The sequence below is a fragment of the Pan troglodytes genome, chromosome 4, assembly GCF_028858775.2.
Source record: "Pan troglodytes isolate AG18354 chromosome 4, NHGRI_mPanTro3-v2.0_pri, whole genome shotgun sequence".
Taxonomy (NCBI): Eukaryota; Metazoa; Chordata; class Mammalia; order Primates; family Hominidae; genus Pan; species Pan troglodytes.
In genome coordinates this window covers 6,494,891-6,512,711 of record NC_072402.2, presented here as the reverse complement: position 1 = coordinate 6,512,711, position 17,821 = coordinate 6,494,891, and positions in this window count along the sequence as shown.

Below are 17,821 nucleotides of genomic sequence, written 5' to 3'. Positions count from 1 at the left end.
AATTGTAATTTTGGTACATTGATTATCTCAGCTGAAGAGGACCTGTCTAACCCAAGGTCATACCCCTTTCTGAGGGGTCCCACAGTCAATGACTGATCCACATAGAGGTATGAAGGCCCAACCCTCTGGCCTAGCTCAAGATAGCACTGAATGGCCACCCCATTTTCTAAACTCCCTGCACGGCAGACGAAGGCTTTCACTGAGGCTGAATCACAACTCAGCTTCTCCCTCTGCTCCACCCTGCTCCCTTCACAGGTATTGATCCCAGCAGCTTTCTCCAATAGTCTTTTGCATGCTAATGTTCATCTCAGGGTCAGTTTCCCGGGAGGACCAAACCTACACGCAGCTGTCTCCAAATTCAATTCAACATACGAATGGCTCTTGCATGGCTATTGGCAGCCATCACTTCTCTCTTAAGCTCCAGACTCTCCAAGTCTCCCTCCAGCATTTTTCTATAATACTATTAAATCCAAAAATTAATATTCCAATATAGAATTCTTTATTTTACCATTTCTAAAACCCAATCCTTCCCAGGACTTCCTCATCTTGATCAATGATGTCACCATGGATCCAGTTGTCTAGCCAAAACTCACATCAATCTCAACGCCTCTTTCTCAGTCTCCACATCACATTGTCTTCCAGCCCTGTTGACTCTACCTGCAGAGTATATCTCAGGTAAGCTTCACTTTTGATTCTTTCCTCTGCTGTTCTCCTGGTTCAAGCCTGATACACCCCTGCCTGGACTCCCCCAAGAGCTGCATAATTGTTCTCCGCCTGCCACTGCTGCTCCCTTCACTTATTCTACAGCATTCAGAACCTAGCTGTAAAATAAAATTAAATAAAAGCAGGATTCATGGTTTCTGAGCTGCCAAATTATGCAAGAGCTTCCCACTGCCCCAGCCATGGTGCAAAGTCTCTTAATGACCTGGGCTCCCATGCCTCCTTGGCCTCTCCCACCATTTTCTCCTTCCTCCATCAGTTCCAGCCACATTGTCTTCTAACTGTTCTTGAACACTCCATGCTTGTTATGACCTCAGAGGCTTTGTGTGTGCTGTTAGCTCTGTTTAGAATGCTCTGCCAGATCACTGCAGGACCCACTCCTTCAACAGATTTCTGCTTCAAGGGGTTCCTTCTGCACAGAGGCTGCCTGAGTGCATCCTACCAGAAATAGCACCACCATGGCCCCACATGGTGGCTCACACCTGTAATCCCAGCACTTTGGGAGGCCAAGGCGGGTGGATCACCTGAGGTCAGGAGTTCGAGACGAGCCTGGCCAACATGGCAAAACCCCGTCTCTACTAAAAATACAAATATTAGCCTGGCATGGTGGCAGGTGCCTGTAATCCCAGCTACTTGGGAGGCTGAAGTAGGAGAATCACTTGCACCCAAGAGATGGAGGTTGCAGTGAGCCAAGATCACACCACTGCACTCCAGCCTGGATGACAAGATTAAAACTCCATCTCAAAAAAAATAAAATAGATAAAATAAAATAAAAATTGCACCACTGTTATCTGCCAGCTCCTTCCTTGCTTTCTTCTCCAGTATAGCATGTGGTCACTGCCTCAAATTGTCTTGCTCATTATTTGTCTTTCCCCTGAGACTCTAAGCTCCATGGCACTACATAAAAACAGATATGTTCTCTGTCATGTTCACCGCAGTATCCTCCACATCTAGAACAATTCCTGGAGCAAAAGATACATTCATTAATATTTATTAAATAAATGTATGGATGAACAAGTGGATAGGTCCCATATTAAAATTCTGCTATAGCAAAAGTGAGAATTTGTTAAGCTCAACCCAGAAATGATCCCAGACCATGTTTTAGAACTTTGAACCATTTTAAGTCAATTTCACATGGAAATGCTTGAAGAGATTCAAACTTGGCTTTTGACAAAAACTTCCGGTCTCACAAATGATGGCCTGGTAAACCAACTGTATACAGCAGTGAGATGTAGGATTATCAGATTTTAAAAACAGAATGTTCAGTTAAATTTGATTTTAGATAATGAGATAATTTTTTAGCATAAGTATGTCCCATAGAATATTTTGGATAGTCTTATACTAAAAAGATTTATTGTTTATTTGAAAGTCAAATTTAAATAAGCATCTTTTATTTTTATTTGCCAAATCTGAAAACCTAGTGAAGTAGCCACCCAGCAAAACAAAAACACCTCATTTCTTACAATGAACCATCATCTTGTCCATTAGAACCCTGGTATTTCCTTGTGGGAGCATTTCTAAATATACAACCTTAATTTCTTGCTCTAAACTTCAGCTGCAAATTGTCAGCTATGCAGTTTCTACCAAAACCCTATTAGGACAGTTAATACCATAAAGAAGGATTTAGAGGCTATGTTAATGATTTATTTTCTCAAGATAATTTTTGCTTTACTATATTAAACACATCACTAGAAAATATCAACCTGGAACATTTTTACTTTTGCTCCCAACAGAATTACCTTTAAAGGGTAAATTATATTTATATGCAACATTGTTGATGCTCGGTAAAGACTTACGTAGACTGGGCATTTTCTATCTTCCCCTCCAAAACTGCTATTCTTCTTGCCTGGTTCCCTATCCCCGGAGGTGGTCTTCTGTGGACTATAGTTAAAGTCCCCAGACTTCCTGTTGGAGTCAGCCAGAAAGGTACCCCAGAAGGAGATCTGAGGGGCAGAGAGGCATGAAGGCAAGGTTTTGATACCCTTGGCATTCCTCATGGGGCTGGGGGGTGGGACAGCTTTGCCTGCTGCAATCCTCAAATAAACGACACATCACTTCTCAAGATGGCCATTGCTGTATTATCGTCTATTTCCAACTTCCAATAACCACTGCCTCCCCTTATCCCTTCATGCCTATGGGTGGTGATGGACAGCCTCGACCGTTGCATCAGACCTGGGCCACCATACCATCCTGTGGCTTCCGCCCACCTGCATCCTTTGCAAATGCAGTCGTATGTTACACAGCAACATTTCAGTCAAGAAGGCTCAACTATATGACAGTGGTTTCATAAAATTGTAATGGAGCTGAAAAATTCCTATAGCCTAGTGATGTTATAGCCTTTATAACATCACAGCATAATTACTGTATAATTGTTATAAATTCAGCATAGCCTAAGTGTACGATGTTTATAAAGTCCAGTGTAGTGTACAGTAATGTCCTAGACCTTCACATTCACTCACCACTCACTCACTTACTCACGCAGAGCAGCTTCCAGTCCTGGAAGTCCCATTCATGGAAAGTGCCCTATACATGTATACCTTTTTTTTTATCTTTTATATCACATTTTTACTGTGCCTTTTCTATTTAGACACACAAATACCTACCATTGTGTTATAATTCTCTGTGTAATATTACACAGCATTCAGCAGAGTAACATGCTGTACAGGTTTATAACTGAGGAGCAATAGGCTTTACCATATAGCCTAGGTGTATAGTAGACTAGACTATGTAGGTTTGAGTAAGTCACTCTATTATGTTTGAACAATGATGAAATCACCTAATGATGCATTTTCCAGAACACCTCCTCATTGTTAAGCAATGCATGACTGCTCTATAATTTAAAGGGTGAAGGGGGATATTAATAAAGAGACAAACTGGATGAGCCATCTCTTTCCTGTCAGATTTTTGACTTATACACTCTCAAAGTATCAAACATCTGTGGAATTTTTTTTATTTTATCAGGTATTTGATACTGAGGACAGCATTCATCACATTCTTCTATGTCCCTCTCAGAAAATGTTTCCCTCTCACGATGGACTAGAGAGACATCCCATTGTTATTTTTCTATTCAATTCCTTGTCACCTCTACTAGGCCCTTAAGCCACACTGTATTTGTCTAACTTTCTGTTACAGGAGGATATGGGGAGAAAAAAAACCCCAGCAGGGAATGAAGGAGTCTGTCCCCGAAGCTCTTCTGTTAGTAATGGGTGAGTAATAGGCATAGACTGTCTACCTGTGTCTGAGCGAACAGTCATTAAATAGTGAACTACATCATCGATGATGAAGGCTGCAGGATCCTTACGTTGCCCTTTCTGCCTTGACTGCTAAGAAACTACGAAGTTACTTAAGTTGGGATATTAAAATGTAATTTCTCTTCTCTCTTTTCCTTCTATTTGTAGCGTGTATCTCGGTGTGTGTCTGTTTATAATGTAGGTTTTCCTGTATTTTTACTTTCAGAAAAAGTTGTCTTGGTGTCATTTTTGGAATTAGAAGGGCATATATATATACACACACATATAGTTTTATTATAAGTTCAGGAGTACATGTGCAGGTGTTACACAGGTATACTTATGTCATGGGGATTTATTGTACAGATTATTTTATCACCCAGGAATTAAGCCCAGTACCCAATAGTTACTTTTCTGATCCTTTCCCTCCTCCCACCCTCCACCTTCCTATAGCCCCCAGCGTCTCTTGTCCCCCTCTCTGTGTCCATGTGTTTTCATCATTTCATTTAGCTCCCACTTATAAGTGAAAACATGCAGTGTTTGGTTTCCGGTTCCTGTGTGAATTTGCTGAGGATGATGGTCTCCAGCTCCATCCGTGTTCCCACAAAAGACATGATCGCGTTCTTTTTTATGCCTGCAAAGGCATCTATATTAATGAAGATACAAAGTTACTAAATCCTTTTCTCACTTCCATGACCACAGCAGAGGGGATGACTATTTCTTGCTGTTTCTTTCTTTTTCCCCTGTCTTCCATCAGGTAATGTAATATTCTCATACGGACCCTTTCTCAATAAAGGCCACCAGGGGTATGTCAGGCACTACCCACTATCAGCTTTCTCCAGAGCGAGGGGGTGCTGAGTGATGGCTGCTGAGGTTGGGTAGAGAGTATAGTTTTTCCAAGACCCAGCATCGCGGGGTTCTCCTTCCCTTCCTGTGCTGACCGTGACAAACATTCAAAACCCTCTCAAAAGAAATATTTTATCCCCCACATTTTCTCCAAAATCTCCCATTATTCCAATGACTCAGCATATCTCACTTCATCCCTTAACTCTTTCTGGGTCAAGGAAGTTAGGACCTTGCCCTCTGATCTTTCTCCCTGCAGCCCTGGTCTGAAAAGGGAACTGGGCGGGCTGGTGTTTCTGCAGCCTTGTGGATCCTGCAGCCTTGTGGATCCTGCAGCCTTGTGGATCCTGCCTCCGACTCCCACCGCAACACCACGATTGACGCAGACTCGGTGTTCATTGCCATGTCCAGCCGCGGAGCTGTGCTGGGTGGCTGCATGTAGGTTTCCTGCATTCGTGTGAACCTGCTCTGTGTTTATCTGTACTTCAACCTGACAGTCGATTTATAAACGCTATAAGCCATGGATTATTTTCTGTGTTCTTATTTATAAACACCTTGAAAAGTGTCACAAACGGTTAGGTTTGTAATATGTTTTTCAGGAAGATGAGGATGAGGAGATTTTACTAGCAATAAGATTACTACTTTGCTATTTTAAAAGAGCAAAATAGTTAATGTTTATACTATTTATTTTACAGTTTAGGTGCTTTAAAAATTTGGGATTAGAAATTTCAACATCATTTATAGTTATATCAAATGGTTTGCTTCCCCCGCCCCCCACCCACTCCCCAAGGCTACCATGAATTCTGTTTTGATTTATGTGGAAGAACTAATTGGTCCAGAGCTAAGTCCTTCCTCCCGAATTTGGGGCTGTGACTTTCTTCTTTCTCTTCTGGCCCACATTGCTCCTGGGAACTGTGACCTCTGCAGTGGCATCCTCCTCAGGTTTGTTTGCTGGGAGTTGTTGGAAAACTTAATGACTGAGATAGGGCTTCTAGTAGACTAAAGAGAAATAGTTCAACATCATACGTGTTTATCTCAAAACATGAGGCCTTGTCATGGCCAAAGTTTTAAAGGCATGTACTTACACTTTAGATTTTTTTAAGTTATGGGTTCCTTCAGAAATATCCAGTATTTTTGACAAATTTCTGAAAGCTAACTCATCTTGCTCCTTCTGTATAAAATGTCTTTCTATCTATATTTAAGTTAGTTTATTTTGTAATAAATTATCAATTTATTTTATTTGGAAGGTAACTACATCATTACTTGCTACCAGTTTAATTTTTAAATATTTACTATTACTATTTTACTATTTTATTTTTTATTTTAACTTTAACATAGGGTCACTAAAAGGTATTAATAAATTCCTAATGAATATTTTTGGTCTTTTATTTGCTTTGCTTTTATAATTCATACATTATAATGACATGACAGGCATGACTTTCAAAACATCAAAGATGTTGTGAACAATGAGAACACATGGACACAGGGAGGGGAATAACACACACTGGGGCCTGTTGGTGGGGATGAGGGGAGGGAGAGTATCCGGAAAAGTAGCTAATGCATGCTGGCTTAATACTAGGTGAAGGGTTGGTAGGTGCAGCAAACCATCACGGCACACCTTTACCTGTGTAACAAACCTGCACATCCTGCACATGTATCCCAGAACTTAAAGTAAAATAAAAGATTTTTATAATGCTGATTTTCTTTAAGTGTTTGGAAAGAATGAGTCGATAGTCATATTTACCATATCTATTGATTTTTGATAAGTGTGATAAAAAAACCTCGTATGATGACTATGGATTCGTTAATCTTTATTTTCAAAATTTATTTTTATAAGTTAATAAATTCTAATTAATTTTAAAATTTAGCTTCAAGATTTTCCATCAAATTGTGCTTTATGTAAAGGTAAAATCACTAGTTGTATAAAATTCTAAGGGCTGACATTGCTAGGGACAATTGGCAAAGATGTCAATGTAAACACAGACACTCATGGACCCACTGCACTGTTCTAAGGGGTTACCTGTATTTGCTATTTCATCCTCACATAGCTTATGACAGGGTAATTTTACCATCTGTATTTTTTTCCTTGAGGAAATTAAGGCAGGGTAGGTGTCCGTGGCTTACCTTTGATGACACAGGAGAATCAGGAGGCTGTGTGTGTGTGTGTGTGTGTGTGTGTCTGTGTGTGTGTGTATTGGAGGCTGCTGATGGGAATTGGCCCCTGTGGTGATGGAAGCTCAGAAGTCACACCATCATCATGGGCACACTGGGGAGCAGGAGAGCCTGGGATGTAATTCAGCCCTGAAGGCCTGAGAATCGTGGCTTAGATGTCCAATGGCAGGAGAGGATGTCAGCCCCAGCTCAAGGAGAGAGAGAAAATCTGCCCATCCTCCACCTCGTTTGTTCTATTTGGGTCCTCATGGGATCTGAGAATGCCACATTGGTGAGAGTGGATCTTCCTCAGTCTCATTTTTCCTGGAAACATCCTCATAGACACACCCAGAAATCAAGTTTAAACAGATTTCTGGGCATTCCTTAGGCCAGTCAAGTTGACACCTAACATCAACCATCACAAACCCTTAGTCACCAATGCCACCCATTATGGCTGCATCCATACAGTTTTTATAAGGAATGTTATGCTTATGCACCTATCACATATTTATGTACATGAATTCTATAGAGGCAGCCAAAATACACACACACATATACACATCACACGACTGTAGCACCCTTTTATATACATTCTGAGATGTATAGATATACACACAGGTATAGGTACATACATATATACAGATAGATATAGATAATCAGTAGATAGGTAGATAGATAATTCAGACGACTGGATGGAGGGATGCGCAGATGCATGGACGATAGACAGTCAGACACTGAAAGTAGTCTGTGGCAGGGAGCCAATGGGGAGTCCCACTTTTTGCCAGGATACATCCATTTTCATGCTGGGGGAAGGTCCACTCTCCAAAGGAAGTGCTGAACTGCAAAAGTGATACCAAAATTGACAACTAAGGTAGTCACACAACATAAAAATATAGCTCCATGGCCATAGCAGATCTTGAAGTGCCACATAATTAAAGAACATTTGCACATTCATTCACTTATTCATTCATAATTTTTTTTTTTTTAGATAGGATCTCGCTTAGTCACCCAGGCTGGAGCCCAGTGGCACCATCAACCTCTCCAGGATCAGGCGATCCTCCCACTTCAGCCTCCTGAGTAGCTGGGACTACAGGCATGCACCAACACACCAGGCTAATTTTTGTGTTTTTCATAGAGACTGGGTTTCACCATGTTGTCCAGGCCTGTCTTGACCTCCTGGGCTCAAGTGATCCACCTGCCTTGGTGTCCCAAAGTGCTGGGATTACAGGTGTGAGCCACTGCACCCGGCCTCATTCATGAGTTTGACCTGAACGACCGCTGTTTGTCCAGGTCTTGGAGCTGGGAATGTACAGGTGAGTGTGCCACACAGCCCTTCTCATAGGGGGAGGAACCCCATACAGCAGTTATAACAGAGTACGAGCTGTGCAGAAGTAAAAAGAAAGAGGGAGAATCCAACTGGAGGAGGGAAAGATGTCCAAGGGGTGGTGGTAGTAGAGAGGAGTCCTAAAGGAAGAGAGATATGTTCTGGGCAGACAGGAGGGAGATGTCACTGCAGGAAAGAAGAGCCACCCAGAGCCACACACCAGGATGGTGGGCACCCATCCCTACCCTCTACTCTGTTCAGGGAGCCCCTTTCGATGCTTTCTTATAGGGCGTCTTCCTCAAAGGAGGATACTTTAAGAAGTAATTGTCATGCCCGTTAGGGGAATGGCAGAGCTTGGACAGGAGAGCTGTGAGCGGTGGGGGCTACGGCTTGTAGAATGATTGCCTTGGCTCTGATACAAGCACTGGAAATCACACTACATAAAATGCTCTCGTGAGTAATAGATCTTTTAAAGTTTGGATAAGCACTATAAAAAATAGACCTTTCAGCAAGTTTTATATCCACTTTAAAAGAATTTTAATTGTATTTTTTAAAATAATCACTTTGGGTTCTAAGTAACATAAAATTAAATATCACTGAAATAATGTCAGTGCTCTGACATATTTATTGACTGAGAAGGGGTTAACCAGGTCATGCTCTGTTTGATGTTGCCAGCAACGTGTTCTATAACCGGGTATTTGCATATATATGGCTCATGGAACAGAAGCACATTTTGCAAGTGAGTTTTACAGTTACAGTAAAAGATTCAGGTCTAAAATATATGGCTGTTATTTTTGCGTTGAGTGTTACCTGTTCTTGCTGAATTTCGTTTTCATTACTGAAATGTTTATATGCTGTGTATATAGCCGTAAAGTGGTCTAAACTCTTCTTCCCCATGTGTAGAATCAGTTTTTTTATATACCTCAAATAGCTTGAAGATACCAATGGAATGAAACCTGTTTTCAGGATTATAAACATTTTACAGAGAGAAACAAAACATCATTTTTCTTTTTGTTGCAAAAGGTATGATAAAAGCATGTCAGTTGTTTTGAAGTTGACCTATTTCTTTTTCATTCAGCCAGGTTCATTTTTATCCATGCCTGGCCTTCCTAACATCAAAGAAGAAGAAATATGATGTAATGTTGAGTAATTTGTGCAATAAATCTTTACTTATTAACACAGTAATTAAGTACTTACTTAATTTTTTTTATTTTAGTAGTTTTGGTGGCACAAGTGGTTTTTAAATGGATGAATTTTACAGTGGTGAAGTCTAAAATTTAAGTGCACTGGTCACCCCGAGTAGTGTACATTGTACCCAATATGTAGTTTTTTACCCCTCACCTCCACTCCCACCCTTCCTATTATGAGTCTCCATAGTCCACCATATCACTCTATATGCCTTTTTGTACCCATAGCCTAGCTCCCACTTATAAGTGAGAGCATACAATATTTGGTTTTCCATTCCTGAGTTACTTCACTTAGAGTAATAATCTCCAGCTCTATTTAAGTTGTTGCAAAAGATATTTTGTTCTTTTTATGGCTGAGTAGTATTCCATGGAGCATATGTATTACATTTTCTTTATCCACTCATTGGTCAATGGGCACTTAGGTTGGTTTAATATCTTTGCAATTGTGAATTGTGCTGCAATAAACATACGTGTGCAGGTGTCTTTTTAATAGAATGATTTTTTTTCCCTTGGGTAGATGTCTAGTAGTGGGATTGCTGGATTGAATGGTAGATTGCTTTTAGTTCTTTAAGGAATCTCTATACTGTTTTCCATAGTGGTTTTACCAATTTACATTCCCACCGGCAGTGTATAACTGTTCTCTTTTCACCGCATCCATCCCAATATCTATTGTTTTTTGACTTTTTAATGATGGCCATTCTTGCCAGAATAAGGTGGTATCTCACTGTGGTTTTAATTTGCATTTCTCCGATGATTAGTGATGTTGAGCATTTTTTTATGTTTGTTGTCCATTTGTATATCTTCTTTTGAGAAATATCTGTTCATGTCATTTGTCCACTTTTTTATGAGGTTATTTGTTTTTTTCTTGTTGATTTGTTGGAGTTCTTTGTAGAGTCTGGATATTAGTCCTTTGTCAGATGCATAGTTTGCAAATGTTTTCTTCCATTCTGTGAGTTGTCTGTTTACTCTGGTGATTATTTCTTTTGCTGTATAGAAGCTTTTTAGTTTAATTAAGTCCATGTATTTTGTTTTGTTTTTGTTGCATTTGCTTTTGGGGTCTTAGTCATGAATTCTTTGCCTAGGCCCCTGTCCAGAAGGGTTTTTCCTAGGTGATCCTCTAGAATTATGGTTTTAGGTCTTAGATTTAAGTCTTTTGTCCATCTTGAAATTATTTTTGTGTAAGGTAAGAAATAGGGATCCAGTTGTTTTCTTACCCACGTGGCTAGTCAGGTTTCCCAGCACCATTTATTAAATAGGGTGTCTTTTCCCCACTTTTGTTTTTGTATGCTTTGTCAAAGATCAGTTGGTTGTAAGTATTTGGCTTTATTTCTGGGTTTTCTATTCTGTTCCATTGTTCCATGTCTCTACTTTTATACCAGTACCATGCTGTTTTGGTAACTATAGCTCTGTAAATTTGAAGCTGGGTAATGTGATGCCTCCAGCTTTGTTCCTTTTGCTTAGTCTTGCTTTGGCTATTTGGGATCTTTTTTGGTTCCACATGAATTTTTAGGATTGTTTCTTCTAATTCTGTGAAAAATGACATTGGTGTTTTGATAGGAATTGCATTGAATCTGTAGATTTGCTTTGGACAGTATGGTTTTGCAATATTGATTCTTGCAAGCCATGAGCATGGGATGTGTTTCCATTTGTTTGTGTCATCTATGACTTCATTCAGCAGTGTTTTGTAGTTCTCCTTGTAGAGATCTTTCATCTCCTTTGTTAAGTATGTTCCTAAGTATTTTACTTTATTTTATTATTTTATTTTATTTTTGCAGCTGCTGTAAAAGGGATAGAGTTCTTGATTTGATTCTCAGCTTGGTTGTTGATGGTGTATAGCAGTGTTACTGATTTGTGTACATTGATATTGAGACTTTACTGAATTTGCTTATCAAATCTAGGAGTCTTTTGGAGGAGTCTTTAGGGTTTTCTAGGCATATGAGCATATCATCAGTGAACAGCGACAGTTTGACTTCCTTTTTTCCAATTTGGATGCCCCTTATTTCTTTCTCTTACCTCATTGCTATGGCTAGGATTTCCAGTAGTACATCGAATAGAAGTGGTGAAATTGGGCATCCTGGTATTACCCCAGTTCTCAGGCGGAATGCTTTCTCCATTCAGTATGATGTTGTCTGTGGGTTTGTCATATATGGCTTTTATTATTTTGAGGTAAGTCCCTTCTTTCTTTTTTTTTTTCTTTTTGGCGGAGTCTCACTCTGTTGCCCAGGCCAGAGTGCAGTGGCACGATCTCAGCTCATTGCAACCTCCGCCTCCCAGGTTCAAGCGATTCTCCCACCTCAGCCTCCTGAGTAGCTGGGACTACAGATGCACACAACTGCACCTGGCTAATTTTTGTATTTTTAATACAGACGGGGTTTCACCACATTGCCCAAGCTTGTCTTGAACTCCTGACCTCGTGTTCCACCCACTTCGGCCTCCCAAAGTGCTCGGGTTACAGGCATGAGCCACCACACCCAGCCCAAGATAAGTCCCTTCTATATTTAAATTGTTGAGGGTTTTCTATCATAAAGGGATGCTGGATTTTATTAAATGCTTTTTTTTCATCTATTGAAATGATCATATATTTTTTGTTTTTAATTCTGTTTATGTGATGTGTCACATTTATTAACTCACATATGTTAAATCATCCCTGCATTCCTGGGATAAAACTCACTTAATCATGGTGTATTATCTTTTAAATGTGCTGTTGGATTTGGTTAGCTAGTGTTTTGTTGAGGATTTCTGCATTTATGTTGGGATATCGGTCTGCAGATTTTTTGTTGTTGTTATGTCCTTTCCTGGTTTTGGTATTAGGGTGATAGCAGCTTCATTGAATGATTCAGAGAGGATTCCCTCCTTCTCAATCTTTTGGAACAGTTTTAATAGGATTGGTACCAATTCATCTTTGAATGTCTGGTAGAATTCAGCTGTGAATCCATCCGGCCCTGGGCTTTTTTGTTGCTATTGGCAATTTTTGCATTACTGATTCAATCTCACTCCTTGTTATTGGTCTGTTCAGGGTTTCTATTTCTTCTTGATTTAATCTAGGAAGGTTTTATGTTTCCAGGAGTTTATCTATTTCCTCCAGAATTTTTAGTTTGTGGACATAGATGTGTTCATAGTAGTCTCGAATGACCTTTCGTGTTTCTGTGGTGTCAGTTGTAATGTCTCCAGTTTTATTTCTAATTGAGTTCATTTGAATTTTCTCTCTCTTTTCTTGGTTAATCGAACTAATGGTTTATCAGTGTTGTTTATCTTTTCAAAGAATTAGTTTTTGTTTCATTGATCTTTTGCATTTTTTGTTTCAATTTCATTTAGTTCCGCTCTTATCTTTGTTATTTTCTTCTACCAGCTTTGGGCTTAGTTCTTGTTTCTCCAGTTCCTTGACGTGTGACCTTAGCTTGTCAATTTGTGATCTTTCAGGGCTTTGGATATAGGTATTTAGTGCTATAAACTTTTCTCTTAGCACTGCTTTTACTGTATCCCAGAAGTTTTGATAACTTATGTCACTATTATTATTCATTTCAAAGAATTTTTTAATTTACATCTTGATTTTATCATTAACCCAAAAATCATTCAGGAGCAGATTGTTTTATTTTCATGTATTTGTGTAGTTTTGAGGGTTTTATTTGTAGTTGTTTTATAGTTTTATTCCACTGTGATCTGAAAATATATTTGATATGATTTCATTTTTTTTTAATTTATTGAGACTTGTTTTGCGTCATATCACAGAGTCAGTCTTGGAGAGTGTTCCACGTGCTGATGAGAAGAATGTATATTCTGCAGTTCTTAGGTAGAATGCTCTGTAAATATTCTTTATATCCACAATAAGCACTTATTATAATTGGACCACAACCAAACTGAAAATACCTTCTGTTATATAAGTTGTCAAGAATGAAAGCAGGTTTAAAATGAATTACAAGGATAAGGTTTCTATGGGTTAACCATATACCATATTGAGTACAAGTAATTGCTTTTCTGGATACAATTGTTTCATCTATTTATTTATATATACTCAGCAATACCTATTAAGAATTTTTTTCTAATTCTCTTAACTTATTCTACACATTTTTAAAAAACTCTATTTTTTAAGTAGATTTTTTATTGTGGTAGATATAAAGCATAAAATTTACCTTTTTAATTATTTTAAAGTTTTCAAGTCAGAGAACTGTGTACATTCTCAATGTTGTACAGCACCACCATTAGTTACAGAATGATTTTTTATTACCCAAAATGGAAACTCTGTATCCATTATCCAGTCACTCCCATTTCCCCCATCTCTAGTCCCTGGAGACCACAAATTTGTTTTCTGTATCTGTGGATTTGCCTGTTCTGGAGATTTCACATAAATGAAATCATACGACATGTAGTTTTTTGTGTCTAACTGCCTTGACTTTGCATAGCAATTGTACTTCTAGGTATATACCCAAGAGAATTGAAAGCAGGTTTCCAAATAAAAACTCGTACACCAATGTTTATAGCAGTGCTATTTACAGTAATCAAAAAAGTGGACATCACTCGGATGTCAATGTCAGTGGATGAATAAATAAACACAAGGCAGTATGTCTAAAAATAAAATGGAACACTGGTCAGCCATAGGAGTAAAGTACTCATAGAGGCTATAACAAGTCTAAACCTCAAATGCATTATCTTAAGTAGATTTTTGTAGGCAAAATTTTCATAGAACAATTAGGCTGGTCCCTTTGTTGACTCAGTGTTGCTGACTGTAGCTGTAGCTGGGAAATTCATTGCCTGTTGGGTTTGGAGACTGTGGCTGAGTGCCATGGGGCCACCTTCCATCCTTGGCCCTCCAGAGCCTCTTCAGCCACCTTGATGCAGAGCTCCAGCATCCTTGTATAACAAGAGACAGACCACCTACAGGGCGAATTAGCAGATGGAAAGATAATGTAAGACACCTTCCTGGATCTAACTGTGGGGCTAAGGGCAGATACTTATATTCTCTGAAGTTAACTTCATCTACAAAAAGAGGAAATAAGACCAGGTGATTACAAATTTCCTGCAACTTTGAAATTCTGAGACAAAAATAAAAATAAAAAATAAATAGCTATCCACGGTCTACATCGAGAGCTGCTAAGTCCATGGAGGGTTAGAAGGAACAAGCAGAAAGGCTGTTGCAAAGCCTGACCTTGCAGGAGTGACAGCCCACCTGCTTTAGGTGGGCATTTGCAGGAGAGCAGGGGTTGGGGCATTGGTGGTGGCCCGTCTGGCAGCATAGACATAGAGTGTCTGCTGAATGCATATGGCAGGAATCACTGTAAGAAAGATGTGAGGAAGATTTGTCCAGTGCACCCAGGAAGGCAGGGCCTGTTTGCAGAAAGCAATAATGCTGGCTGGGGACGAAGGAGGTCATGGTCACAGGGACGTTCCCAGGGCCTCATGGTTATTGACTTTAGATGTGTTGGGAGTGACTGGGGTGAGAGAAGGCAAAGGGTAAGAAAACATGGCCTTTGTGCTGGGCTCCCGGCCTTGCTGGGAGACTGACGTGGTGCAGTGACTATGGCTGATCTGCACACATGAGGCATCGGGGAACACAGGCCACAGTGACCATCACCGATGCTCATGAGTACTGCATGCCAGCACTATGCAAGTAGCATGAGGACGATGGATGGTGGGGGAATTCTGGCTGGGAGAGGGTGAGGAGGAAGCATTTAGTTGAGAAAATAAAGGCTTCAAGGAGCAGTCATGAGAAGGGGGCCAGGTGGGATAGTGAGGTTCCAGACAGAAAAGTCTAGAGCAAGGCTCAGATGCAGAAGGCAGTCCTTGCTGATGGCAGCAGGGGACACTGTGGCTGCCATGGGGGTGTGGGGCTGGGGTATTACTGGGATGCAGAGGAGAAGGTATGAAAATCCAGACCCCTGCAGGCCACCTGGCACCTTTACCTACCACTCTCAGCCCTGCTGGTCTCTGACTTGGTCCAAAGCAGACCCCTTGTCCCATGCCTCAGCTGGCCCTGGGCTGCCCTGCCTGGGACCCTTTACACAATACAGCAGCATCCTCTCCCGAGGCTTGGGGCCTCACCCCTGAAGGGTGCCCTGAAGGGGCACCCAAGAGCCTGTGGTCAGGGCGTGTTCTGAGAAGGTATTTTAAACACCACCACCCTGGGGGATTGTCTTCCATTCCCTCTCACCAGTTTCTGCTTCCAAATGAATACCACATTCCAGATTAGAGGACTTCTTGCAAGATCGCCTCAGGTATCTGTGGAAGAAGTAAAGGTTTGCTGACAGATGAGGATTAAAAACAGTTCACTTGTGGGAAAATTATGTTTTAAAAAGGCTTTGTTTTTGGCAACGCATTATACCAGAAAAAAAATGACTAATGAAATAGTTTCAGACACACACACTTACACACACACAGAGAGACACTCAAACACACACACAGACATTTATACACACACACTTAAACAGACATACACAAAGACAAACAGAGATACAAATGCATACACAAGGCACACACACATACTGACTAATATACACACACACAGCTTTCAGCCAACGTCAGCACCCTCAATCTATACTCATCACAAACCTGACATTGTGGTTACCTGCTAAACACTTGTCACTGTGTAAGATAACCTTGAATCAGACAAATATTTGTGATATATAGCACTATAGCACTAAATGCAAGCTTGAGATTATCTAAGAAATAAAAAGATAAGAAAAACATCAATGACTTATTTTCTAAAGAGGGCCGAAGAAATAAAGATGTCATGATTGGAGAAAGAAAGAAAAGGAATTCATCGATCTCTCATTGTCTCACATTCCCCAAGCCACGCAGGGCAGGGGCTCCTGACCAAGTCCTTCAGAGCCTGGCTGCAAGGACAGTCAGTGGGCATGTCAGCCGTGGGTGGTGCTAAGTCCAGGATCTGCCTGGATCTGCCACCCGATGCTTCATTGAGAAAAGACACGGAAAAGTCAGCCAGGAGAGAGCTCAATGGTTCAAAATTCTCTCCATGATTACTTTTGGCTGAGGGGCACTGAACATTTGACGTTGATTGGCTGCATGAGCACGATGTGTGGCCCGAGCCCTCGGCTGCTGGACACGGAGGCATTTGCAGATTTGCTGATGACTCTGTCCCTCTCTGGCTTCTTGATCAGTTAACACAACCGTGTGATTCAGACCACAAACCTCCACATGGCTCATTCCACTCCCAGGCCTTTCAACCCCATTTGGGTTTCAACATAGGCATTTGGGGAGACACAAACATTCACACCACAGCAACGTCTGACTCAACTCCAACTCCTCTCTTATTCCAAATTGCAGATCTCACAAGGTCATATTTTTATTTATAGTACTTTAAGAGCATCTATATTTGAGTAATTAAATAACTCTTCATCCTAAGGGAGGCTTTTGGCAGAATGAAAGGCAGTGCTATTAACACTGGCTCCAAAACAAAGGTGTGGATCAGAACAGTCCTCGGGAACAGGAGCGAGGCCACCGTCACCTTTGTTTACATAACTAAGTTTAACTGTTTCCTCCACTGTCAGGTATTTTCCTGCATCTGACATTGTTGCTCTCTTTTCTTTTTCTTTTTCTTTTTTTCCTTTTTGAGATGAGTCTCACTCTGTTGGCCCAGCTGGAGTGCAGTGGCACCACCTCGGCTCACTGCAACCTCCGCCTCCCGGGTTCAAGTGATTCTCCTGCCTCAGCCAAGTAGCTGGGATAACAGGGGGCCGCCATCACACCTGGCTAATTTTTGTATTTTTAGTAGAGATGGGGTTTCACCATGTTGGCCAGACTAGTCTCGAACTCCCAACCTCAAGGGATCCACATGTCTCGGCCTCCCAGTTGCTCCCTTTTCTGGTCTCATTCCTCCCTGTCCTCTGTTTTTCCCTAGGTACAGTTGTATGGCAATCATCCTTTTCCCACAAGCCTTGCCTGTTCTGGTGTGTCTCTGTGCTTTGAAGGTGCAATTCTTCTGCTGAGAGGCCCCTTCTGCTCCCATTCATGTAACAAACTGGTCATCCTGCGTCACCCACTCTACTGTTGTAGCTATCCCTCACTAAGCTTCAGCCCCCCTACTGCATGCTCCCCCAGTACTTCACCTTACCTGTGACAGCGTGATTCCCATCACGTCACCATTAGTGGACCACATGTCTCCTTTGTCTTTTGCTTTTAATCCTCAACTCCTTCCTTGCAGACACACTGCTTTATTTATTCTTGTGCACACTTCCTGCCACCCAAGAATGGATACTTAATCATATTTGTTGAAACAAAAAACAAATGAATTCATGAGTGAATAAATTAGATGGCAAATGAATGAGTGGAGTGTACAAACAGGTAAGACCACTGGGAGTCATAAAACATGGAAAACCAGTCATTACACAGCATCACAAACCACGGAAAACCAGTCA